Below are 13,658 nucleotides of genomic sequence, written 5' to 3' on the forward strand. Positions count from 1 at the left end.
GATATATTTATTTCCTGTTTTGCCTACCGTCTGACGCTTTATATGTTCATTTGCTTATTTAAATCAAATAATCATCGAACAAAATATATTTATAGCGGGCTGAAAATGAGCAAAGGGGGGCGCTCTTCTGTGCAAATGGGAGCGTTAATAGAAATCTCCCTCTACCTTCTGTTTACTTCTTCAGATACATAATGTCCCACGGGAAGAAAATCAGAAAGCGAAAAGAAGAAACAAATATCAGGAAATAATGTCATATGGCAAGAAAATCTGAACACGACAAAGACAAACAAACAAAGAAAGCTTGCAATTAGAAATATCACGCTGCATAGCGGGGTTTACATAAAAAAAACAAAAAAAAACAAAGCAGTTGCTTACTTTGAGTGTACCTTTATACGGCATTTTTGTTTTTCTTCCGTATTTTTTTCAGTGATCGGACAGATTAGTAAATTGATCAGTATGCCAAGTTTAATAGTGCATCTATTGAGAAAAAAACTAATTTTTTAGCTAGCGCTTTATATAAAAATAAGCTAATATTAATCAAAATAATCTGATTAGATAAAATATGTACGATTTAAATAAAACAAATCTATTTTAACAAATTTTAAAATTGATTTTTTTTTTACTTTGTACGTTTTTAGAAAAGGCACGGTGTTTGGTGGACACGTGATTGCAGAATTGTCTCCGGACATGTCTGAAGCATCGTAGAAGCCCGTTTGCTTCATAGATGCTAGCAACACGTCTGCGGGCAGTTTCTGTATGACCCATTTGACCGTCATAGGAGTAACACGATTTCTGGCGACTGCGGGTGGGGCGGTCTGGGCTTTTTGTTTCTCCCAAGTTTGCCAGTTGAGTTGGTCCACTAATACGGGCTGGGATGAACATCTTGAACTTTTTTGAAACGATCAGTATGTGGAACAAATGAATGGGCCTATACTATAGTGACGCTCGGCAGTCCCTGAAGGGGAACGCAGTCACAGGGAAACAAGCGCAAACTTGTCATTTCCTCCTACCGAGGAAAGGCAAGTCGAGATGACACGGGCGGCGTCGGGAGCGGTCAGACACGTAACCGATTCGTGTTCACGGATCGCGCGCAGAAATTAGTCATGGCGACGTCAATGTCGTCGTCGAGGCTGACGTATGGCAGTTTGCCGAGAGAATACAAAATTGTATGGAAAATCGCTGGGTACGAGAAACGTTATAGGATCACGTGACACCAGGTCACGTGACGTCAATTTCCCCGCGAAATTTAGTGGGAAAACCGAACTGGTGTGCAGGTCTGCGACATCCCATAATGCAACACTGAGCGCGTTGCATTATTCCACTCATCTCTATTGTAGTTGGCTGGATCACGGACCTCGGCTTCGGCACCTGGGGCCGAGTGTCGCCACCGGCGGCCATTGATTGACACCAGCCAATGCATGGGACTCTATGGGAAGAACGAGAAAAAGTGACGTTTTCCCCTGTTTCTAAGCTGTTGTTGGCACTGAAACGTTTTGTATGATTTTCGATAAGCTTGTCAAATAGCTTGCGTACAAACATTAAAGCTGACAGCCCCTCGCAGTTCTTATAAATAAATATTTTGTGGTCGAGAGTGACTCCGCTGTAGTGCAGCTCAATGAGGCGAGAGTTACCTAGAGTCACCGCGGAGTCGGTGGCGGTTTCGTTGAGTTGGGTTTAGCAGGCGACAAGCTCGAAGGCTTTGCTAAGCGGAATTAGCTCACTCCCGGAAAGCCGCTGTCGAGATGGAACTTCTTTGTCATTCATCAACTTCTGGGCTTCCCCGAGAACGGTCTCATGGACGGCAAGTTCCTCTGCTTGGTCGTCTTCGCAACAAAAGGCCCGGTAATAATATAGCCGAGTTGCTCGTGAAATCATGCGGTAAAGCTTCAAAATATTTCCAGACCTCACGTCTCCTATACGTTTTCTTTTCTTTTCTTCTTTTCTCGTGCATGTGTTTATTTGGAGTGTCGCGGTCATAGCACGCCTCTGGCGTTCTTACCTGCTGTGCTGATTTGAGGAGTTACGACCCTTCGTCGTGCCCATGGGCCTAAGGTATGCTGCTCCCTGTAAAACATCAGGGTGCAGTGCGATCGAATCGGTATTTGTCAAACGTTCGAACGACGATTAAAAAAATCAAACGTACCGGAGCACCTACGGCTGAGCTGGCAAGCTTGCTCTGATATTCCTGGGTCGCGTGCTCGCACCAGATGCACGTCACATCCTCACGTCACACCCGGGGGTCTGTCACGGGGACGTGACGGTTTCTTTGCTCTTGTGCGTGTTAGTTTCGGCCGGGAAAACCCCAAGAGTTTTGACTTTACAGGGTGCTTTCCGAGCGCCGATCCGGGCGCAAACTCGTTTTGTATAAATAAACCAATCGAAACGAGCGCAATACAACTGTTCATTAAGGTGTCTTTGGGTGGTGTATTTAGCACACTTAATTTTGAGAATGGCACGCCATGAAGAAAAAAACGTGAAGTTTCTTTTAGATGAGTTTCCGAAAACATGTCCAGCAGATCCGACTGTGTGTGGTGCCATCTTTGTCTAGCGGCGTCAACCAGTCGGTTTTTGCCGTCTTCCTCCCGGTGCATAGAAAAGAAGAAAAAAATATATTATAGGCCTAATTTTTTTCCTAGTAAAGAGCCCTCATAAAACTAGTATCATGAATGCACGGCCTATGAAAAACTCTGCAAAAATTTTCAATGCCCTCTGTTGATTGCTTTATTTACACGAATATTTTTACGCCTGCACAGCGCTCAAGCACCCTGCAGATGCAACTTTTTTCTGTCGGTTACAGCGTCCCCCAAAGCTGAATTTTACTTCGTGCCTGCAGCTCGAAGCGTAGGTGGCCTCTTGGCTTTGTTGTCGTGTGTTCTGTTTGGTAAGAAGCTAAAAGAGTTCGGGGAAGCTGTCGACCCGTCGGCGGCCTCCCTTGATCCGACGTCTCGAGTCCGATGCAGTTACGCGTTGGTGACACGCTCCAACAGCGAGGCGCATCCGCGCACTGCGGTCTTTTGATGTGACACTCGACACATTCTGGCGAATGTCCAGGCGGCCGCCGACGCCAGTAAAGTCGAGCGGATCGAGTCACTTCCATGTCGCAGTTACCTATCGTGTTTCGGTGGCGCATTCTGGGCGTTTACGTTCGCGACGTCACGACCTGGGGCAGGTTCTGATTTCCGTCGATGGAAGCAAAATGAATCCAAATAAGGACATCATGGAAAGCGTTTGACCAATCTCGAATGCCGATCACACTGTCAACTTTGGTCGCGTGCGTCACCAATATGGAGTATTTACTTAGTATTCACTGGCGGAAGTCGCGTTACACTCGGAGGACATTGGACTGGCTTTCTTGGCTCGTAGCATCGTCTGCAGGGTATCGCAAGGTGAAAGGGAGCGTAGCCCAGTCTAGTGAAGCAACATGTTGTCGCCATGTTCGCGTTTCAACCCATTGACCCGGTAACATTTTGGATATGCGATGCACGCTTCGAGAGATATTCCTCAGCAATCGGTCAACTTGTACCTTTGCTTTGCTGCAATTCTGTCACGTTGTGATAACAGCCGCATAAGACGAACGACAAGAATAACGGTTGGCGGATGTGAAAAGGGCTCGAAATGAAAAGGTATAGCGATCAGTTCGTGCTTGCGTTATAGAAAATAACTAACTTTCCTGTCGACTAGTTTAAGAAAAATGTATTCTAAAAAAAAACGTGCAATACAAGACGATTCTTGATGATCGCAGTTCTCAAATAAAAGGCGAGATTTTTTTAGAACCCCAAGTGGATTTAGCGAGTGAAATTTTGACATAACTCACGTAAAGCCGGAGGGAAGCACTAAAAAGGTAGACACGGTCTCGGAGGTCTTATTTATATGGCAGCGACTGCCGAAGTGCCCGTTAGAATTTCTAAGCAATGGCCGCACGGCCGAGCGCCACGCGAAAGTTTTGTTTGCGACTTCCCATCATACAAAAGACAGTCTGCAAACAGGAGTCACCGCAATATCCGTAGTTCGAATGCCGAGTGCCAAGTTATCCTCGAACTCATTGGTATGCGGCATTCGAAGCACGGATCTGGCAGCGACTCGCTGTCGAATCTTTATGCAGACTGTCGAATCTGTATGCAGACCCCGGGGCGGTCGCACGGCTCATACATTATAAAAAAGACAGGGTTTTCGCTGCAGTCATGATGACATAATTATCTGCGAACACGCCTCATTATTACGATTCGGACATGTGTGCCGACAGTCCGAATCGTGACCGTCATAATCAATGTGACCGTCATAGTAAAAGGAATGCCTCCGGCAATTTCGTCACTCTGTTTTTTTGTATTAGAATGCGGAGCGCAGGCTTGTCTGCTCCTTGCACAGGGGTTGTGACGATATCGGAACGCCGAGCTCTTATTGGCTGATTGAAAAAAAAAAATTGTGGGTAGCCTCAAGGCATCTAGCATTTAGGTGTACCCACTATCCTTTCAATCTAAGCCAATCAGAGCTCGGCGTCGTTGTGACGTCACCGCCCCTCCTGCTCAAAAAGCAGACGAAACACTGCAGATTGTCTTTTGTATTAGAATTGCCTTGACTATGAAATTATTGCAGTTCACTCCGCTCCAGGGTTCACCCTTTCAACGCTGGAAGTTGAAGTGCACGGTTGACCAAGATTTCACACTTAGTTTCTCCCGTGTGACAGCACCCCCGAACAAACCGAAAATAAGAGTGCTGTGGCCACGTGCCCCTCCCCACGTTCCGCGTCCAAGAAGTTTCCCCGCGGGAAAGCCAGGCCCGCGGTTCGCAGGCGAACGTGGACTGTTTATTCTCCTTCCCAGGAATAGACGGCGCAGTCCCTTCCCATTTTATGCCTCTCAAGCTCCCACGTTAAATTTGGAGAGCCGCCGGACATCCACTCGCGCCTTTCGATGTGGACAGTCCTGACTCTGGAAATGGGATTCCTAGCGCCAGAAACACAACTTACAATTCGCACTTTCCCGCGACGTAGTTTCCAATCTCGAAAGTCGAGGCAACTACTCGCAAGGTCTTGTCGCGACAAGTGTGTCAAAGCAACGCACTTGTCTGTTTTTTATCTGCCGGAGGGGCTGGTCGTCTGCGGTACCTAGGAGAGCATGCATGAACGTGGTGTCGTCTGCGAAGAATTCTTTGCAGACGAAATGCCGTTCCGGCAGACATTCTAATCATTTCACGAAACATTTTCATGGCTCTTTCATTCCTAGCACCTTACTAACCTTTTTGTGGAACGATGAACTGCGGGCCCTGGAGTGTTAAATGACGTTTTTGGATGGCTGCTCTTGAGTGTGCGATTGGGTGTGATTCGGGTTGGGCGATAATGTGTGTATATATAGGTGTCGAGGCTGCCATTAAATGGATTGTCCGGTCGAAACCGGAAGTACTTAAGTTTTTGCGCTCCTTACGTCGAGGGAGCCTTCATATGGACAAACAACATTTTTATTTTGATATATGATCTCCCGTTATTAACTAAACCTTTCATGAGCGTATGTACGAAACTGCACCCCGAATTTCGCCAGTGTCAATGGCTGACAACCGTAGGTGCTGCGTGACGTCACAAAACGCAAAGGTTTGTCGGATGGTCGGGATAACAAGCGTTGGTCGATGGATGTCTTGTATTTTGTTTCGAATTATATAGCCTCCTAGGCAAGTGGTTCTCAAATGGGGGTCCGCGAAGGCCTTCTAGGGGTCCGCGAAGCCCTGCCTCTTCAGTCAAGCCCGGCAATTAAAGTTGTCTTTTTTTAGGTCGAAAAGAAATGTTTCAGTTTTCGGGCGAGTTTCTTCGTGTTAACGTCAATAAGAGAGGTCTACTTCACACTAGCCCTTAGTTATATCCATTTATTAATTAAATGATTATTATATTTGACCTATACCTTTTCTCTCCTCTCACCACGAACGGGGTCCTCCATCATCTCCGCCGATCCACGAGGTGTCCGCGAAACATCGATAGTTGAGAACCACTGTCCTAGGCTGTACTCTACTGAAATAAGGGGGGATCGGTGGCCGAGTGGTCTAGCGCACACCAGCTCGGAGCACGTGGAGCGAAAGCTCGCGCTGCAGAACCCAGGGATCCTGGGTTCGAGCCCCACCCCTGCCCGTTTCGATCTGGATGAGCATCGTACCGGCGTGCGGTCGTGTATCACTACTGCGTGGTGCACGTTAAAGACCCCAGGCTAGCGGCTGTACCGCACTGGCTAAATTTCTCATCTACAGCTGGGAGACTCGTCGCCCCTGTGAGGCAGACCAAGTTCTAGGCTGTATAAACACACAAACAACCCAATTATTATTATTATTCTACTGAAATAAGGTTCTTTTATTGCAGTTCCCAAGCGTATGCAAAAAAGTCACGCCTTTTAGCGGGATATTGCTCGAAAACAGTCATAATGTTTCGAGCAGACGTATGCCGTTTCGCGCAAACACAACTGCGACGGCCACCGATCGAATCAGGAGCGCTTGCAAAGCAAAGGATGCAGATTTCGCCTCTGAAGCGGCAACTACACGAAGCGATATCTGGGTACACGTATCGGCGGATCCACTGGATCGGTGATGAGACTGCGGGTCTTTCCCTCAGAGGCGATGACAGCGGGTCGAAGGCAACCGGTGAATCGTTCAAATGCATGTCGTCACTTGACTTGTGCGTGCTCGGTGAATCGTAGCCACGCTCTAATTGCACATACGGGTCAAACAGAATTTGGCTGCACGCGTGCTAAATACAACTTCTGGTGCTGTTTTCAGGTGGTCTAGCTGTTGGTTTCGGTTTCGCTGCATAAAGAAATTGATTGATCCGATCTGGGCGAGGAGTGGATGGACGTAGTTCAATATCGTTGGCACAGCATCACACCTCAGCTTACGAGCCTTCTGCCCGCTGAACACAGCTCGTAGCTCTCTTCTGTGAGATGATTGCTGCATAAGCGGGATCTCGACCTTGATGGAAACCCAGTCCCTACGCACGGCGACAATCCATTTTGCTCGTCACTGCACGTCTCGCGGAAAAGTGTGCAACGTCATGTCTTGGCTCGCATGTGCTGCCCGGTGGTTGTGGCACCCAACCGCGCAGCAAAAATCTCACCCAACCACGAAACAAGTCGAGCACAACAACAAAAACGAAGCACGCCGAGGCGTCCACTTGCAGGTAAACGACGAGACAGAAATGCTCGCGTTGTGTTGTGTGACGTCAGAGCTCCAATGTTGCCACCGAAAACAGCGTTTACGCTAGAGTGCGATTGGAGCAGTATAAATTCAATTACTCATGCAGAGGTGCATATAAAATTTAGATATTGCACGTACGATGCGTCTCGAGGCGAGGACAACGATATTTAATTGTTTTCTCGAATGCAAAACTTGGCCGGACAATCCCTTTAAATACACAACAGTTGAGAGTAAAGGCCTGTCCGGTCGTCTGTGTATCTTCCTTGTCCCTGTTTCTTTCGCGCTTTCAACCTTTATTCCTGTAATGTATTTTTAGGCATCTAGATGAATATTTACTTAAGAATCATTACCAGCGCATAAATTTTGAAATCAATCAAAGTTTAACAAAATATCGATACGGGTAATAAGTTTATAATATAAAAATATGAATTGAGAAAAGTTGTTCTCACTACGAAAATCGAAAACTAGCATTAATATGGAAATTTCGGCCAGTTGGTACATGATCGTAGACCGGCGCCGAAAAACATAAGGACAAGAAGAAGCGCCAATGTTTCTTTCTTCTTGTCCTGCCGTTGTTCGGCGCCTGTCCACAATCCAAAACTCAAAACAAGCGACGAAAGTTTTTTTTTTCTTTTTTTAGGCGATGGCTATTTTGATAACGATGTCAGTTTTTCACACGCTGAAAAGAAAAGAGATTGAGGTCTTTGTGTAAAATCCATTTTAGTATTACGTCGTATTTTTGGGGGAATGGCGTTTACCGGGGCCCGCAATTAGTATCAATAATAATAAAGTTAAGGTACCCTCACACGTAGCTTTTCAAGCTCCAATATAATATGTTCTTATGGTCTAATTTCAAACGGGCGAGGAGCTATGGCAATCCAATGTTGGTAAATTATCAACACGGGTGCCAAATGTATCATTTTCGATTAAGGTTTAAATTAAAAAAAAAGTGCAACACCAACTAAAATATTCTGTCTAGTACGACAAATCCATGTCAAGACATTAATTGTGGGTAAAGTGCTTAGGGCTATCAAAGTCACGATCTTTTATAATCGGTAAAGGTTACAAATTCGACACCAGTTATTTTGGAACAAATGTGCCGAGAAAAGTGATTCCGTAATTTTTCAAATTGCAAAATTTTCCAAAACAGCTTTTTTTAATTATTTTTGCACGCAATCGTTTTGCCAATCTCAGCCTTTCGGTTACGGAGGAACGCCTACCCGCTTGCAGGTACGTTCACTCCGGCACCTTTCACTGACGTTGGAAAACCACCGGGACCGTATGGTACAAATCCCATACGGGCTGCGACATTACATTGGCACAGGGAAGAGTGCTGTTTGCATTCAGAACTCGCTGTTGGCGAGCCATGATCGCGAGCTGTTCCGCCGTGCCCGCTGAGCAGGGAGGTTATGCAAGATGGCGGGATGTTGGGGCGAGGACATCGCCGCCTGCTGCGATTGGTCAGCGGCGTGGCGCTGACCAATCGCAGCAGCCGGCAGTGTCCCGGTCCCTTTGTCTCGCCGTATTTTATAGCTCCCCCCCCCCCTCCCCTCTTTCCTTCAAAGAGACCCGGGGAACCCCCGTTAGAGAGCTTCTCGTTTCTGCCACGAGAGGGCGAGCAACGAGCTGGAGACGCAAATATACTTGAAGAGAATATTCTAAGCATTACTTATTCTTTACTTATTCTTAGTTATTCCAAGTATCCCCCCCCCCCCAAAAAAAAAAAAAGAAACAAAACAAAACAAAAAATACAGAAACTCTTGTAAGGTTTTTCAAATCCACATATGAAGCGCAAATTAAACTGTATCCACATTGAGAAGAGCAAATCCATAGCTCCTGAATTTGCAATCTGGAAGAAAAAAGACGGCACCTCTCTGATTACTTTGGGGGATGTCGTATGTCGGCCGTGTTTATGGTCTCAAACACGACCCGGATGAACAAGAAGTAAGTAGGTTCTTTCTTATGAGTTACATTTAATCTCCTTTCTTGATGGCGCATTGTTCGGCCTCCAGGATCATTCCGGAGCCGCCGGATTTGATCGCTGATCCGGGCAGAAAACAATGGAAAGCAAAAAAGGCGTTTCCTATCGGAGGCCTACATTGAACCGAAGAGGGAAAGTAATATTTCTTCATAAACTCAGCAAATCCTTGGTCTTGCTTATAATACCTTTCAAACACGGTTTCCGCGGACCGCAGAAAGGTCAAGATTGGCAAAGCAGAAGAGAAATTGCCTTCTTTTTTTTTCTTTTCTATTCGGTGCTTTTTGTTTTGTCTACACCCTCAAAAATCTCCGTTTGTCTACTCCACCGAAAAAGACACGGAACACTTTTCCTGGCTTTTCGATTAATCGGATCAGCTAACGAGAAAGGAGATAAGTATCATGGTATGAAATCAGTGTTGTCTCGGTGGCAGAAAGAGATAGGTGCTTCGTTTGCTTCTGTACCTTGGAGACTTTGTCTTGTCCCCGCCAGAAGGACTGCCAACAAATGTACGATGTTTTTCAGTCGCGAATAGTCCAAGAACCACCGTCGCCTGATCTTCGACAAATTTTCTGAAGCTAGATTTGGAAATCCTCCTGAAGAGGCCATTTGACCGGTTGGACTCGCATGGTGCGAGGCCCGCTGCTGAACGTGTTGTAGTTTCCCGAGTTAGGGGAACTGCTGTTGTGTAGAGAACATCTCCCGCTAATTAATAATTTCCAGACATTAATTTAGGCTTCCCTCTCGTTTTACTCATTCCCAACCTTCTCGTCTACCTGTTTTATTTATTTATTATTTTGCTCTGGTATTGCCACTTCCCAATGTCTTCTCTCTTTCTAACTTAATGCCTCCATTTTCTTTTTGGAAAGCACCCGCTACTGAGACTGCATGCTGCTGGCAGGGGCGCAATACGGTCCGCTATCCTCATTGGCGAAACCACTCGCCCTTTTCATTAGCAGAGCGGATTAAAGAAAAATCGATGGCTGACGTTCGGCGTGCATCTTGAGGCAATATACATACAGGAGCTTCTGCGAGCAGGGAATCCATGTACGCTGTACTTCTTCCGAATCAATGTTGAAAGGGTAATGACGCCAGATTATTGTTTTACTTCATTAAGCCTCTAGGGCAGCTTAATGTATTCCTAGGCATCATCTAGGCACGCCGTACAGTGAGAACACTAGCCGGCTTTTCTCTAAAGCCACGGGCACACTGTTCATAGTTCCTACAATACATAGAGTGTGCAAACACCGTCTGAGGGGTGTCTTATATGCGACTTCCCTGTTAGATTGTACGCACAAAGCCTGCAATGTTCAAAGTATGCATGGAGCAACATGCTTGGAAGCTGCTTGAGGCGTGCCCGCAGATAATGTTTGTCATCATGTCTGCAGGGAAGAACGTGTGACCGCGGCTTAAAAGGCACACAACTAAGTCTCTTAGCAAAACAGTTTGTCCATTATGATGCTTCCTGCAGGAGGTTTATTTTCAAAGTCTTACCAGTGTCTGCTGCCTTCGAGGTTTGTTTGCACTTCTCAGAACATTTATTGCGTGGAAGCTGATGATGTATCTCGTGATAGTTTTGAAGGACGTTTGACCTTCCGGACATTCTTGATTGAATGTTCCGCGTGTAACCAAGAAGAATGGTACGAACGCTTCACGCATAGGCTTGCTTAGCCACTGTATTTTGGGTGACGTGAAATGTGCGTAATTTCTGAGACCTTATAGTTTTTATGTTTTTCGTTGACTATAGGTCTTTCACACCAAGTGTAGCCGTTTTCAAGCACCTCCTTTCCCAACATGTTATAATTTCGGAGACTATGAACTCTAGGTGACCTAATTTATTTCAGTCAATATCCTTTTCTCGGATGTCGGAACAATACATAGCTACTTGACGTTCTAGGACCACCCGCGTCAGTTATACAAAACTTATTTACACTTAATATAATTTGTTTGCAACGGTGATTCGCCAATGGATCCTTTTTGAACCATGGTTAAAAAGCGCTAAAAAGACGAACACAAGAGAAGACAAACAAGGGCGCTACTAAAAAATGTATTCGAAAAAAGAAGATAGGAGCACTCATATATATATGTATATGTTGACACGCCTATCGTCACTCGGGCTACACATGCGCAGGGATAAAGTACGCCTCGCAGGCCCTACAGTTCGTGGGCAAAGGTGTCCCATCACTTATATTCGATTGTTATGCACACGCCCTCAAACGGTCATTGGTGCACTTCCCGTTTGCCCAACGTAAAATTTTCCACACGTTAGAGGTATTTCATACGCGACCCCGTGACGCATTCGATATACGGTCTGACATGCTTCGTACCACATGCTCGCTCGTTTTTGCTTTCACTAGCCATTCGAGGACAAATTTGGCCGAGTTTCTTGGGAGCTAAAAACACGAGAGGCACTCCATGCCTCTTCGCGACCCTCTTGAGGTTATGCGACATTTTGTATACGTAAGGTACGACATCAGGACTCATGTCGCTCCGTGCCGACTGCGTCACGTTCCGGGTTGTGCGGTTTTTTTACTTTCTGTAGGATGGCTCCTGCCACGTTCATCAAGACCGTATCAGGGAAGCCCGCTCATCCACGCCCTGTAAGGTCTGCAAATGTGAGCCACGCTTCGGTGACAACAAGATTGTAGGTAAAAGCAAGAATCAAACAGCAGGCGGCAAGGGGCGTACTTTATCAGGAAGAGGGGGCCCCAACACGTCAACTACACGTCGATTGCATTTTGTGATGCCGAGATACTTCCTTTTTATATATATACATTTATGTAAACTGGTTGAATGGCGTGTATCCTGGCGCATGCATAGCCAAGGGGACGATAGGTTTATTAACATATATATATACATATATTTATATATATATGTATGTACTTCTATCGTTGTTTTAGAACGCAGCTCTTAGGCGCCCTTTTGCGGCTTAAGCGGCGTCGGAGTCGCCGTCGGCGTGACCGCGCGGTGCATTATGGTTAAATTTCCCCGCTAAATCTAGCGGAAAAATTTCTCCGCTAAATCTAGCGGAAAATTTTCTCTGGTGGGTCACGTCACGTGACCCCCCCCCCCCCCCCCCCCCGAGAACACGTGATCCTCAGTAACTTTCCCTACTCCTCCTCAAGAGCTGCGCCCTAATTCGGCGTTACAGGGAGTTGTAAACGGCTTTCATATTTTTTTTTTTTTTAAATACAGTTGTGAGTAGCGCCGTTGATTACTTCTTATTTGTGTTCGTCTTTTTAGGGCTTTCAACCGTGGTTGAAAAAAATCATCCGCAACTAGCCCAACAAGTACTTTTACAATAAATCCTTTGTTTTTATTCTCCTTAAATGTGCATGCAACCCATGATGCTGGCGGGACATAAAAATTGGGACGTTATAAAAATCATAAGCTCAGTCAGGCAGTTTGTCAGTTACACAGTTAATCCGCCGATTAGTCAATCAAGTCAATCAATCGCTCGATAAACGGTTCTCGTTTTCCTCCAGGCAACAAGTTCAGCTGCGACTGCGGCCTCGTGTGGATGCTGCACCTGGAGAACGCCACCAGGAACGACAAGCTCCGGCGCGAGCTGAGGCACGTCAAGTGCGACTTCCAAGCCAGTGGCAACCTGAGCAGCAGCAAGGTGTCCCGACTCAGCGCCAGTCAGCTGGACTGCCCCGCCGACTACGCCAGGCCAGAGTTCCGCGGCGCCGCCGCCATCACCCACTCCACCACCCGAAAGGCTTCGGCCCGGCCGCCACCGACAGCCGCCGCGAAGGGAAACAAGGAAGCCGCAGGCGTGTCCGGTAACAGGATTAACGACGCGGCCTCTCCAGATCCTGACATCGATGCCGACGAGAAGAACAAAGACGGCGACGAGCATGATGCGCAGCTGACGAAGAACGACATCGAGGTCGTCTTGAATCAGCGAAAGGGCGCGGATGTGCTGGCGTCATCGTCCAGGGGGCAGCAGCAGCACAGGGGCAACGGGGCTGCTACCGGTCGGCTGACGGACGCCGGATAGTGCCTGGTCAGCCTCCTCTGGTCCTGTATGGCGGCGGCCGCCATGTCTACGTGTAGGTGATCGCGCAGTGCGACGACTGCAGGCGGGGACAGGGTGGTACTGGTCGGTTCTTGTGGTCGGTCCTGGTACGAAGGATCATCCCGCAAGGACTGGTCGTCAATCTGTGATTATGAACCGCTGTGGCGTGTCGCTCGGTTGTGTACTTTATGTTGTTTTTTTTAGAGCGCAGCTCTTAGGGGCCCGTTCCCGGCTTGAGCGGCGTCGGCGTCGGCGTAACCAAGGTCACCCCAAGGTCATCCCAAGGTCACCCCAAGGCCACGTGACCCCCCGAGGTCACGTGACCCCTCCTTCGAGGTCACGTGACCCCTTCCTTCGAGGTCACGTGACCCCCCCCCCCCGAAGTCACGTGACCCCCCAAGTCACGTGATCCCCCCCAAGGGTCACGTGACCCCCCGAGGTCACGTGACCTTCCCGATGACGTCATCGTCACTGATGACGTCACCGGCATCCGCA

General features: G+C 47.3%; 1 pseudogene; it reads left to right on the forward strand.

Annotated features, from left to right (window-relative positions):
* Positions 1–13,205, forward strand: part of LOC121836445 — a 91,121-nt pseudogene extending 77,916 nt beyond the window's left edge.
* The last annotated feature ends 453 nt before the right edge of the window (positions 13,206–13,658 follow it).

This window comes from Ixodes scapularis, unplaced genomic scaffold, assembly GCF_016920785.2.
Source record: "Ixodes scapularis isolate PalLabHiFi unplaced genomic scaffold, ASM1692078v2 PGA_scaffold0__279_contigs__length_252992795, whole genome shotgun sequence".
Lineage (NCBI taxonomy): Eukaryota > Metazoa > Arthropoda > Arachnida > Ixodida > Ixodidae > Ixodes > Ixodes scapularis.